The sequence below is a fragment of the Bubalus bubalis genome, chromosome 16 (assembly GCF_019923935.1).
Source record: "Bubalus bubalis isolate 160015118507 breed Murrah chromosome 16, NDDB_SH_1, whole genome shotgun sequence".
NCBI lineage: Eukaryota > Metazoa > Chordata > Mammalia > Artiodactyla > Bovidae > Bubalus > Bubalus bubalis.
Window position 1 is genome coordinate 36,129,509 of NC_059172.1, and position 11,107 is coordinate 36,140,615.

Here is an 11,107-nt window from a genome sequence, read left to right on the forward strand (position 1 = left end):
TTAGCTATTTAATTAGAGAAATGTGGTACTGGGACTTTGACTCAGTAGCCTGTGTCCATTCACTCACTCATTCATATTTTTTATTCTCCTAATTTACATTCATTTTATGTTTATTGTATGTATTGAATCATTCTTATCATTTTTGTTCAGTCGCCAAGTTGTGTCCGACTCTTTGTGACCCTATAGACTGCAGCATGCCAGGCTTCCTTGTCCCTCACTATCTCCCAGAGTTTTCCCAAATTCATGTCCACTTATTCTATGATTCTTATCACTAAGGATGATAAATGAACCAAAATAAAATGAACATCTGTTCTTATGGAGCTTGCTTTCTCTTGTGCCCTTAAAAAAAGCCAAGTTCGTGGGCTTTGGCAACCTATGAGCTAAGGAAGGAGAGAGGTGATCACCAGGGGATGACTGACTCATACTGCATGTGGCCAGGACTGTCGATCGCCTATGCTCTGTCCAGTTCAAAATAAAATCATTACTAAATTTGTAGCTGAAGTGGACAGGTCAGCCAAATATGTAAGATTCAGAGAATTGGTAGCCAAAACAAACATAAAATGTCAACACTCTTTCTCACTAATACCATCCATGTCTCTTCAGTGAACTTCTCTCTATACTCAGACCCATAATATAAGGGTGGTATTGTAGTTAAATTACATATAGCATTTCTATCTATGTGATACATGCTGGTCTTTATCACTTCATTGGCTGTTCTCTCAGTCTACACTTCATCATAAAATACTCCATCATCAAGTCCAAGACTTCTCATCTTAAACCCATGATCTATTTCTAGTGCCTTCCTGATTAATGTTCAAGTTATCCAATCAATCGATGATTAGTCAACTTCGTCATGACCAAGAACTTTCAACTGATTCTACAATAAGATTTCCTTAGACAAAACAATGGGGTTTTGCAGCATCCAACTTGTAACATTATTTTCTATAGTTAACAAATTATTTTCTTTTTCAGACTTTAAAAGAATTAAAGTAAAAATGTAATAAATATATTTCTTCCTACAACTCATGAATTAATTAATTTTAACACTGCAGTAATCTCAAAGGTAATGCTTGTTAAATTAAAGTTTAAATCATCTTTAACACTGTTCCAATAGATCTCTCCTATTTTTCCAGAGGCAAATTTTATGGTGTGTTTTTTGACATTACAGTATGTGAATTTTTGCTTTATAACCAATCACACTATTTTAGTTAGATCATGTTAATTTAGTTAGAAACGTTACTATATATTTTTTAAATAGCATTGATTTTATTTACATATTCCTCTATGAATAATGATATTCATTTTTAAGTAGACATATAGTACCTATGCTTTCATTTTCTTCTTGGTACATTTTTAGATCATTTATCCAGGTTGTATAATTTAATATAAAATTATTGGGTAGAAGGATTGTAATCATTTATAACATAATTCTGCTTTCTTGATCTTTGCTTTCAATCACTTTGTAAAAATTTCACATTTTCAATACTTTCTTTTTTTCACATTTTTATGCTTTCTGATTTAACTTTCCTAAGATTAGTTAATTAAGCGTTCATTTTCTAAGTACACTGGTTTGTAGTTCGGTTCAGTTCAGTCGCTCAGTCATGTCCGACTCTTTGCGACCCCATGAATTGCAGCATGCCAGACCTCCCTGTCCATCACCAACTCCCGGAGTTCACTGAGACTCACCTCCATCAAGTCGGTGATGCCACCCAGCCATCTCATCCTCTGTCGTCCCCTTCTCCTCCTGCCCCCAGTCCCTCCCAGCATCAGAGTCTTTTCCAATGAGTCAACTCTTCGCATGAGGTGGCCAAAGTACTAGAGTTTCAGCTTTAGCATCATTCCTTCCAAAGAACACCCAGGACAGATCTCCTTCAGAATGGACTGGTTGGATCTCCCTGCAGTCCAAGGGACTCTCAAGAGTCTTCTCCAACACCACAGTTCAAAAACATCAGTTCTTCGGTGCTCAGCCTTCTTCACAGTCCAACTCTCACATTCACCCTACTCTAAACAAAACAAAAATTTTAGGCTTCTTTGATTTTTTTCCCGTGCTTTGACTTTAGGAATTGTCATTCCAGCAGGTTAGCATAGTTCATTCTACTCCCTTGGAACTCCTTTCCTGACCTTAAAGCAGCACTGTCTTCAGTCTAGCACTTGATCTCAGTAGTAAAGCCAGAGTGAGAATCAGAAGGCTTGGCTGGTTGAAAAAATAACACTTCACTTAACATGGACATTCCATCAATTTCTTCAAGTGAGAAATTTTAGTTATCACTATATAAGTAATTCTCATTCATTTTTCCATAATACTTTGCCACAAGTTCCAGAGTTCCTATTCTAAATAAGAAGTTGTGGCAGTACAGAACAAGGTGGCTTGACTTCAGGTAGTATCAGAGTAAAAAGCCTGGAATTGTCTTCTGCACCCAGTAAGTGAGAACATGAAAAAGAGATACCCATACATCACGAGTCAGATATCAGCTTAAAGCAGAACCATGCAAACAAATTGATTTTGTGGATATCAACTCCTCAGCCTGGCAGCTATATCTGAATATTAGAAACCAAGACTATTCTTATGGTTAGAGAGACCCATACACTGAAATGAAAGGTAGGTATGAGGTGTGTTCTTAGTAGGCATTCTGAAGAAGCACTTCCTACCCCTCATATATGTATTTTCAGGTGTTAGTACTGGAGTGGATTGCCATTTCCTTCTCCAGGGGATCTTCCCAACCCAGGGATTGAACCCTGGTCTCCCACATTGTAGACAGAAGCTTTACTATCTGAGCCACCAGGGAAGCCCATGTATGTAGTTACATGCAAAGGTATAAGTGAAGACCTTATAATACACTTCAGTAAACTTTAACATGATAGTTGAGACATGAAATAAGCTCAAGATCTAAATACAGAGAAGGAAGGCAGTATAATACATTGAATAATAATATAGATTTTGGAATAACACATTTGGGTTCAAATTCTTTGTTGTTGCTAAAATTATCTATAGCTCAAGTTTTCCATATGTATAATGGAAATAAACATAGTATCAGTGGAAACAGTGTCAGACTTTATTTTTCTGGGCTCCAAAATCACTGCAGATGGTGATTGCAGCCATGAAATTAAAAGATGCTTACTCCTTGGAAGGAAAGTTATGACCAACCTAGACAGCATATTCAAAAGTGGAGACATTACTTTGCCAACAAAGGTCCGTCTGGTCAAGGCTATGGTTTTTCCTGTGGTCATGTATGGATGTGAGAGTTGGACTGTGAAGAAGGCTGAGCACTGAAGAATTGATGCTTTTGAACTGTGGTGTTGGAGAAGACTCTTGAGAGTCCCTTGGACTGCAAGGAGATCCAACCAGTCCATTCTGAAGGAGATCAGCCCTGGGATTTCTTTGGAAGGAATGATGCTAAAGCTGAAACTCCAGTACTTTGGCCACCTCATGCGAAAAGTTGACTCATTGGAAAAGACTCTGATTCTGGGAGGGATTGGGGGCAAGAGGAGAAGGGGACAACAGAGGATGAGATGGCTGGATGGCATCACCGACTTGATGGAGGTGAGTCTCAGTGAACTCCGGGAGTTGGTGATGGACAGGGAGGCCTGGCGTGCTGCGATTCATGGGGTCACAAAGAGTCGGACACGACTGAGCAACTGTTCTGATCTGATCTATGTTGTAGGGCTGTTTCAAAGACTAAAGACACTAAGAAAGTAAAATACATTTTGAAAATATCTCTTACCTAAAACCACATTAAGTAATATCAGTCCTAACTATAACACTGTGATAAAGGCTTCAAATAGAAAGGTCTCATGGGGGAAAAATACTTAAGTATGATCAATGGAACAAAATAGAAAGCCCAGAGATAAATCCACACACATATGGACACCTTACCTTTGACAAAGTAGGCAAGAATATACAATGGAGAAAAGACAATCTCTTGAACAAGTGGTGCAGGGAAAACTGGTCAACCGCTTGTAAAAGAAGGAAACTAGAACACTTTCTAACATCATACACAAAAATAAACTCAAAATGGATTAAGATCTAAACATAAGACCAGAAACTATAAAACTCCTAGAGGAGAACATAGGCAAAACACTCTCCGACATACACCACAGCAGGATCCTCTATGACCCACCTCCCAGAATATTGGAAATAAAAGCAAATATAAACAAATGGGATCTAATTAAAATTAAAAGCTTCTGCATAACAAAGGAAATTATAAGCAAGGTAAAAAGACAGCCTTCAGAATGGGAGTAAATAATAGCAAGTGAAGCAACTGACAAATAATTAATTTCAAAAATATACAAGCAACTCCTGCAGCTCAATTCCAGAAAAATAAACAACCCAATCAAAAAATGGGCCAAAGACCTAAACAGACATTTCTCCAAAGAAGACATACAGATGACTAACACATCAAAAGATGCTCAACATCACTCATTATCAGAGAAATGCAAATCAAAACCACTATGAGGTACCATTTCACACCAGTCAGAATGGCTGCGATCCAAAACTCTACAAGCAATAAATGCTGGAGAGGGTGTGGAGAAAAGGGAACCCTCTTACACTGTTGGTGGGAATGCAAACTAGTACAGCCACTATGGAGAACAGTGTGGAGATTCCTTAAAAAACTGGAAATAGAACTGCCTTATGATCCAGCAATCCCACTGCTGGGCATACACACCAAGGAAACCAGAACTGAAAGAAATATGTGTACCCCAATGTTCATCGCAGCACTGTTTATAATAGCCAGGACATGGAAGCAGCCTAGATGTCCATCAGCAGATGAATGGATAAGAAAGCAGTGGTACATATACACAATGGAGTATTACTCAGCCGTTAAAAAGAATACATTTGAATCAGTTCTAATGAGGTGGATGAAACTGGAGCCTATTATAGAGAGTGAAATAAGCCAGAAAGAAAAACACCAATAGAGTATACTAACGCATATATATGGAATTTAGACAGATGGTAACGATAACCCTGTATGCGAGACAGCAAAAGAGACACAGATGTATAGAACAGTCTTTTGGACTCTGTGGGAGAGGGCGAGGGTGGGAAGATTTGGGAGAATGGCATTGAAACATGTATAATATGAATAAAAACTTATTGGTACTGAAAAAAATACTTAAGTATGTATCTTTACATAATTTTGAATTATAAGTTAAAAAAAATCAAACAAACAAAACCCCCACTAATCTTACTTAACTTACTTAAATATTAAGGGAGATTTTCTCTCACCTTGAAACAATGTACAATAAAAATATTCATCTTAGTTCCTTGTCACCAAGAAGAAGTTGTTATGAAATTTTTTGATAACTAGGCAATACATTTTTTAAAGTATTTCAGAGCTGACATTCTGTGACTCGCTTGTGTCTAAGGTTGCTCTTGTCATGATTCTAAAACATCTAACCAGCAACTCCTCAAAATAGATGCTTCTTCATTCCCAACTAGCAGAAAAAGGGGTATGAACTTCCCTAATATTTCTCAGCTTATGTTCAAAAAGTAATTAGGACTGAATTTATCAGTTACATGCCCATGATCTCAAAGAAAATGCTATGTTTGAATATTCACATACTAAACTATTTTAGAACATATATTTATAGAGATACATACACACATACACATATACATATATACATATATAGACTTCCCTGGTGGCTCAGATGGTAAAGAATCTGCTTGCAATGAAGGAGACCTGGTTTAGATCCCTGGGTCAAGAAGATGCCCTGGAGAAGGAAATGACAACCCACTCCAGTATTCTTGCCTGGAGAATTCCTTGGAGAGAGGAGCTTGATGGGCTACAGTTCATGAGGCTGCAAAGAGTTGGACACAACTGACTGAATATATTTACACTTCATATTATGTGTGAAATTTTAAATTTCGTAACAGTCAACTTTAAGGTTTGCATGATATAACTGGAAAGACAAGAATCAAAAGAAATATTTAATTCAATGCTTTATATTTGCAGCCTTTATATCATCTGCTTTATATCTTAAGCATGATGTTGTTTTTTTCTTAAATATTATCAAACACGTCTCCTTAAACGTAAAGTGATATAATTTTTGCACTCAAAATAAATGTATTCCAGTGAGAATAATAACTATGTGTACATTCAATTCAAAACTAATGAAAAAATGTTTAAAATAAATGCAAACTGTCAGATCAAATGTTACAGATTCTGTGGCATGAGTGATTTCTCAGTAGAGTTTATATAGGTCCAAGTTTATGAAGGTGGTGTTGTGAGCTAGCTCTTATTTTAAGTAATCATTTAAAATATGCCAGGTATCAGACTTCCCAGGTGGTTCATTGGTTGGAAATCTGCCTGCCAACGCAGGGGACTTGGATTCAATAACTGGTGCAGGAGGATTCTACATGCTTCGGGGCAACAAAGCCTGGACTCCACAAGTACTGAGTTCATGTGCTTAAGTTAGAAAGCAGCCTCTGCTCACTGCAACTACAGAAAGCCAGTGCAGCAAGGAAGATCCAGTGCAGCCAAAAATAAATTAATTAATAAAAAAACAAGCTAGGTATTATACTAAATGCCTGATATCTGATATCTACTACTTAATTTACTCTTCAAAATACCTCTAGGCAATTGGTATTATTATCATCCCTAATTATACAGTTGAGAAAACTAAGATATAACTAATAAATCACTCATGGTGATATAGCTGGTACATGGGAAGTCCAGTATTTGAAGTGAGACAGGTCAGTTCAGTTCAGGATTGACTGTTTTTACCACTTCTCTATGGCCTTTGTGATATACATATGGATCATTGTGAAAAGGAAGCAACCATGGACAGAAGATAGTGGGAGCAAAGACCCACAGATTGGAATCCCTGAAGCTAAGCATTCAATGAACCCAAAACACCTGGTCAGTGAAGGAGGCCAGAGAGAGCTAGGGCTGAAAATGAGGTCTTCTATGCTGGGTTATTTGGAGAAGGAAATTGCAACCCACTCCAGTGTTCTTGCCTGGAAAATCCCAGGGACAGGGGAGCCTGGTGGGCTGCCGTCTATGGGGTCGCACAGAGTCGGACACGCCTGAAGCGACTTAGCAGCAGCAGCAGAGTGACTTTCACTCATTCACTCACTCACTCGTGTGTGTGTCTATATATATATATATATATATATATAGACACACACACATATATACATATATAACGCAACAGTAGAAATAGAGAAATAGTCTGGTGCATTTCTTTCTGATCACTGCCATGTGCCAGGCAAATGAAGGATCAACCCCATATTCAAAGAATATTGTGCTGTATAAACAGTTCCCAGCATGTATGGATACTAGAGGGGAAAAACAACAAACAAAAATTATGTCTCCAAAGTCATAAGGTTTTGCTAATGTATTTCCCTGTACACTCTTGGCTTTTGACACTACTGAGGTCCAGAGTTTTCAGGTTCTAGTTCCTTGGAGGGGCATGTATTGTATATCAGAAAACTAATGATTTCCTGAAATCATAAGGAATTCCCCACATGAGTTAAAATTCCTGAGACAGGCAGTAAACCTTGGGTCTACTTCATAATTATCTCCATCACTCAAAACTTAAGACTCTTTCAGGAAACTAAATATTTAAGGTATATCTTTCTTTTTATCAAATAAATCTTATAGAGTACTTATATTTTGTTTATTACTTATTTAAACAACAGATACAAAAATCTCAGTTAAAATAATTTCTAAATTGCACTTTAAGTTCACCATTCAAAAAAATTCCTTAAAATATGTGTTTAAAATTCACTAACCCATATGCCAGGCTCAGTACTATATCTCTTCCTGTCTCTCTAAATTTATAAGATATTTACTCCTTTTTTTCTATTTACCTAAATCTACTTCTGAATCTTTCTGAATTACTTTTCTCTTATCTTTAAAAAAATTATTGTAAGCCGCTCTAGACCATATCTATGAGAGATGGGAGATTCACTTTTGCTGTCGTTTATTATTCCCCAGAATTTAGACTAATACAGATTCTCCTTAAACACCAGAAAAAATATTCCTTAATAATAATTTATGTAAAAACTACTTGTATTTATTTTACCATTTGCAAATGTAAGTAAACTTTTACCACAGCATATATGTGTTTGTCTGTGAGTGCATATAGTTGATCCTTGAACAACATGGGTTTCAACACGGTCACTTATTTCTGGATAGTTTTCAATACATATGTACTATAGTACTACACCACCTATGGTTAATTGAATTCACAGGTGCAGAACCAAAGATACATATGGTTGACTACAGAGTGATAAGTGTCACATATGGAATTTTGACTGCATGGGAGTCAGTGCCCCTAACATATGCATCATTCAAGGGTCAAATATAGTTAGCTGTGTATACATACGTATCTATCTTCATAGAGAGAGAAAGAGAGTTATATAATTATATATGTATATATATATTTATATATACTGTTATACAGTTATGTTTTTAATATATATATGTATATATACAAATTTTCAGCTAGCCATACCTCTCCATAAATCCATCATAAGTCAAAAATGCATTTAATACATCTAACCTACCAAACATCATAGTTGGGCTTAGCCTACCTTAAACCAACTCAGCACACAGTTACATTAGCCTACAGTTGGACAAAATCATCTAAGACAAAGTGTTTTTTGTAACAACATGTTGAATATCTTACGTAATTTATTGAATACTAAACTGAAAGTGAAAAACAATGGTTGTGTGAGTACAGGATAGTTTTAAACACATAAGTTACTTCTATTTATATATATACACACATATTGAGAGAGAAAATTGGAAGATCTCACTGTTTACAACATCATATAACTTCTGCATAAATATCTATTCAGTTATAAAGAAGATATTTGAGATTAAACAAGGAGTTATTTGATAAGAAACAATGTTTGGTTGCCACTCCTGTAACTTTTTCTGCCCAACAATGATTGCATTTTTAGTCCTCCAGCCTCCTTTCTTAGCTCTCCATGCTCTTGGCAGAAAGCACACATTTTAAAGCTATGGGGCATAATCAATGATGTGTCACAAAGAAGAAATTCTAGTAGAATTATTCTCAAGATTATTCAATATCCTACTTTTCAGTCTCGTCTTCCTTCCCTCCCTCTCTTGTTTCTATGAAACAAAGATTTAGAGTAATAAAATTCAGTTTTCTTTAAACTCCAATTATAAGTTTTGTTAAAGTAGAAGATTTCAATCAATCTGGTAAAACAACAACAACAACAAAAAGTTTACTGAGGAGTTTTTTTTTTTTGTTTGTTTTTTTTTTTTTGATATTGGGATAAACAGATAATTGCTTCTTTCCAGTACTGGTAAACATCATGGTAACAGACTGGGACCTCCCAACATGGATCAGCACACATTTGTAATGAACACATTATATGAAACCACAAGCAAGATGCCTCTTTCCAATGACACCCAGCTTCACCCCTCCTCCTTCCTGTTGCTGGGAAACCCAGGACTGACAAACATTCACATCTGGATTGGCTTTCCTTTTGGTGCTGTGTATCTGATCACACTCATAGGCAACTTCACCATCCTGTTTGTCATTCAGACTGAGCACAACATTCACCAGCCTATGTTCTGCTTCCTGGCTATTCTGGCTACCATTGACTTGGGGCTGTCCACAGCCACCATCCCTAAGATGCTGGGCATATTCTGGTTCAGGGGCAGGGAGATAATTTTTGATGTCTGCCTCACTCAAATGTTTTTCATTCACATCTTTACTGACATGGAGTCCTTCTTGCCATGACTTATGGCCGTTATGTAGCTATTTGTAACCTTCTTCATTACACCATTTCTGACTGGTGGCTTCCCTGGTGGCTCAGTCAGTAAAGTGTCTGCCTATAATGTGGGAGACCTGAGTTCAATCCCTGGGTTGGGAAGATCCCCTAGAGAAGGAAATGGCAACCCACTCCAGTACTCTTGCCTGGAAAATTCCATGGATGGAGGAGACTGGTAGACTCTGGTCCATGGGGTTGCAAATAGTCAGACATGACTGAACACCTTCACTTGTTCACTTATTCATTACAGCACAATCCTTACTAACAAGAGAGTATCTCTTATTGGTTTGGGGGTGATAGGGAGATCAGTCCTCTGTGTATTTCCTTTTGTATTCCTCATCTTGCAACTGCTCTTTTGCAGACACCAAGTCATTCCCCACATGTACTGTGAGCACATGAATCTTGTTCGTTTGGCCTGTGCAAGGATCAGGGTCAACATCATATATGGTCTGGGGATCATTGCTCTCCTGGGATTTGACATAATGGCCATTGCTCTCTCCTATGTTCGAATTCTTCGTGCTGTTTTCCATCTCTCCTCCTGTGAGGTCAGACTCAAGTCTCTCAGCACCCGTGGTTCCCATGTATGTGTAAGTCTAAGCTTTTATACCCCAACCCTCTTCTCTTTTATGACACATTGGTTCGGCTGAAATGTTCCCTGCTACATCCATATTCTTCTGGCCAATCTCTATGTGGTTATTCCACCAATGCTTAACCCTGTCATCTATGGAGTTAGGACCAAGCAGATTCATGAAAGAGTGCTCAGAATATTCATCCCAAAATAAATAGCAAATGAATACCTCCAGTTTTGGTCCAAAAGATTAAATGTTAACATGTATACATCTGAGAAATGAAGAGAGGCCTTGAAAATGGCAAATAGGTGCAGCCATGATTACTTACTGGAAAGGATGTCTTTCAAATGTGGATCTCATCTATTTAGGGAGTGAGAGAATAACCTTTGAATTCTAAATAGTGTGAGTGAGTGAACATTCTATATGATTATTGGAAGGTGGACAAGAGAGATATGTTCATGATTTCCAAGATATACGTCATGTCTTTTGTGACTAGGTCAAATAACAGAAGATATTTTTCTATTTTCACTATGGGTACCAGGTATTCCTCTTCCTCTTCTCTTCCTTTTTCTCTCTACCTCTTTTTTTTCCCTAGAAAAAGTCATTTTAATTTCAGTATTCAAGTGAGTTTTATGACCTCTTGAAAAAATAAATTTTCTTTTAAATTACATATGGGTGTTGAATTTTGTCAAAGGCTTTCTCTGCATCTATTGAGATAATCATATGGTTTTTATTTTTCAATTTGTTAATGTGGTGTATTACATTGATTTGCAGATATTGAAGAATCCTT

General features: G+C 37.0%; 1 pseudogene; it reads left to right on the forward strand.

Moving 5' to 3' along the window:
• The first annotated feature begins 9,363 nt into the window (after positions 1 to 9,363).
• LOC102408958 lies at positions 9,364 to 10,530 on the forward strand (annotated as a pseudogene).
• The last annotated feature ends 577 nt before the right edge of the window (positions 10,531 to 11,107 follow it).